Source organism: Muntiacus reevesi, chromosome 2 (assembly GCF_963930625.1).
Source record: "Muntiacus reevesi chromosome 2, mMunRee1.1, whole genome shotgun sequence".
NCBI lineage: Eukaryota > Metazoa > Chordata > Mammalia > Artiodactyla > Cervidae > Muntiacus > Muntiacus reevesi.
Window position 1 is genome coordinate 70,675,230 of NC_089250.1, and position 3,206 is coordinate 70,678,435.

Here is a 3,206-nt window from a genome sequence, read left to right on the forward strand (position 1 = left end):
GAAGGTATTAAGGTCAAGAAATAGAATCAAGCAATGAAACTACAGAAGAAAAGAGTCTGTAAGTGGTGAGGACCAGAGGGATTATTTATTGAGAAGGATTACTTATTTCTTGGTGTGCTGGTAATCCTGTTTCTTGGTCTCATGTCGATTATAGGAGTGTGTTCAGTTTGTGAAGATTCATCAAGCTGTGACATAGTATAAATACATTTTTCTGTATATGTATTAAATTTCAATAAATGTTTTTAAAACTTAAAAAAAATTCTCTTAAGTATAACAAGATATGTATTGGATTAGGGTGACTGTTCTTTTTATCCCTTAATTCTTAACCTTATCTGAGTCACAAGACCCTCTGAAAAAGACCCCTGGTTAAGAACTTCTGCAGCAGCAAAACAGAAAAGGAGCCAAGGATATAAACAGATAGTTCACAGAAAAAGAAATTCAAATGACAAACATGAAAAAATGCTCAGTTTTAACTTGCAAAAGATGAATGCTTATTAAAAGTGCACAGAGACACCAATTTTAACCTCTGGTTGGCAGCAATCCCAAAGTTTGACAGCTCATGGGGTTGGGTGGGAGGTAGGCCATGGGGGCAGTAAGAAACAGGCTGTCTCAGATATTGCTGGAGGGATTGCAAGATGACAGTATTAAAGCGACAAGTCTAGCAGCCCCACCCTGCAGATGACATCTATACGTCTATGCAGTGACTCATGTATAAAGGTTAGCTACTGCAGCATTGGTTGTTAAAAGCAAAAGTACAGAAACAACCCAGGTGTCCATCTGCACAGACTAGACACAAACTTCGGTGCAGCCACGTGCAGGGGTGCCAGGTCCTGGAAGCGGGAAGCTCTCTGTGGACTTAAGGACAGCCCTCCAAGATGCAGGCGGTAAAAGAAAGAAAGGGGAAGGAAGGAAGGAAGGAAATGAAAGAGAAACGGAGAAAGACGGAAGAAGGAAGGAAAAAAGAAAAGATGCAAGCTAAGAATATTTATTCGTATTATTTCTGTCTGAATAAAGAATGAAAATATGTACAGGGCAGCAAGAGAAGCAGGTCAGACAATGGTGGGGCGGGGGCAGCCAGACTTCTTCGCCTGGGCCTTGTGTTCTGATTTTTGAATCCTGTCCCTGTCTTCACTACGCAAAACAAGAGCAGCAGACTTTAAAAAGTCCTGCTCTGAAGCTGTTGAGCTAAAGCCTCGAGGCTCTCATACTTAGCTGCCAACTTCACAATGGCGGGGTTTGTTTTTTTTTTTAATTTGAATGAAGCTGTGTCTCGATAAAGAGTCTTCAGCTTACTCTGTTGATACATTTGAGCTGCTGTGTCAAGGATTCCTGGCTCAGCCTTGACTCCCGAGAATTCTTTCCTTGCCCTGCCTGTCCTCTAACCCGGTCTGCCCTCTCAAGTGTTGACATTTACTTATAATTCATGAGCATCTTATTCTGCCTGAGGGAAAAGGAAAAGGTTTCACACAAAAACAAGTGCACCTTTTTTTCGGTGTGTCCACAGACACCAATGGAGATCTTGTTCTTCATCCTTTCGTTTTTGCCTGTCTCTGCAGCCATTCTCTTCCCCTTCCTCCTCCTCAGAGGGTCTTCCCTCCGAGACCAGCCCCCAGCATAATGTCACTTTGGTGCCTGTCTCTCGTACCTTCTCGGGAAACTCACACTATTTTTTCTGTATGTGTAAACACACCATGTGTCTTCTCCCATATTTAAAAAAAAAAAAAAGAAAACAAAAAACAACCCATAAAACCCAAACCCACAAAGCCCCCTTCTACCTGGATTTCCCTTAAACACCTGTCCTTATCACCCCTTTAGAACCACAGTCAATGTCTCTTCCCCTTTGATTCTCATTCTTCAACCAGACTTCCATCCGCACTGAAGTGCTTGTGGCCAAGGGCAGGAGAGGCTTCCTTGCTGCTGAATCCAGCGGCCCCTTTCTCAGTTCTTAAGGTTGCTCGAGTTCTGTGCACGATCTGACACTGGACATGGCCTCCTTAACTCAGTCCCCTCCCAGCTTCTGTGGTCCCAGCATTCAGGGCCATCCTCGCTGCCTCTCCTGCTCCGTCTCCTTCCCAGGCTCTTCTGCCCCTCTGCTGTGCCGGGACCACCCTGCACCACGCTGCTTCTTACCTCCCCTTCACTCCCTTGGATGAACCTGTGTCAGAGCATAGAGGAATCCACTCTGATTTGCTTGAGTGGAAAAGGAATTGACTGCAAGGCGGTCAGCTCACTCAACAGAAGAAAACGCTGAATCGGCCAGACCTCATCAGGCTAGGGACAGAGCCTTTCCCAGGTGCCAGGAATTCGCAGGCAGTATCTCTGGGGCATCAGATTCCACGCATTTGTGACCCACCCCCCTTCATGTCCCTCTGCAGAGGATTCCGGTTCTGATGAGAGAAGCCCTGGGAGGCTCTGCGGCGGTTGGCAGACTTTCTCCCCCAGTGCTGGCACCCGGGGATGACCCCCGTCAGCATTTGTCATAGTGTTGTGACGTGCCTAAGAGCCAGGCTGGCTTTGTTAGAAGTCTGACTTCACCACATCCACCCCTCTGTGTAGCCTTGGCATGCTGCCCAAGCCTGGTACCTCTATTTACTGCTCTGAAAAATGGGGCTAATGATAGAGGCTCCACCTCAGAGGGCTTGGAGAGAATTGAGCGAGTGATGAAATAGGACACTGCCTGGTTCCTGGTGAGTGTCCAACAAATGTCAACTGCTGTTATTATTATTATTAATTATTAATGTATCTTTTAATTGCCAAGAAACTTATATACAGTTTTATATTCTGCTTTTTTTCCTGTTAACTATTGGAAGCACCTTCCATGGCACAAAATAAGCCCCAAAAACATAATTTTTATGATCGAATTCTAGCCCATTACTTAAATATACTTATAATTTCTATTGTAGCTAACCATTGCTTTATTTTTTGGACAGGTGTGTGTGTGTGTGTGTGTGTGTGTGTGTGTGTGTGTTGTATGTGTGTGAGTTTTCTATAATAAAGAACTCTGAAAGAGAGCACATACTGTGCGATTCCATTTGTATAAAATGCAAAAAAATACAACTAATCTTTGCTCTTAAAAGTCAAAAAAAAAAAAGAGTCAGGGTCAGGTTTACATGGTGGGGGTGGGGGGCAGAAGTGATTGGAAAAGTGGAGCAGAAGGGCCGTCTGGGACTCTCATAACATACGGTTTCTCGATCTGGGTGCTGGGT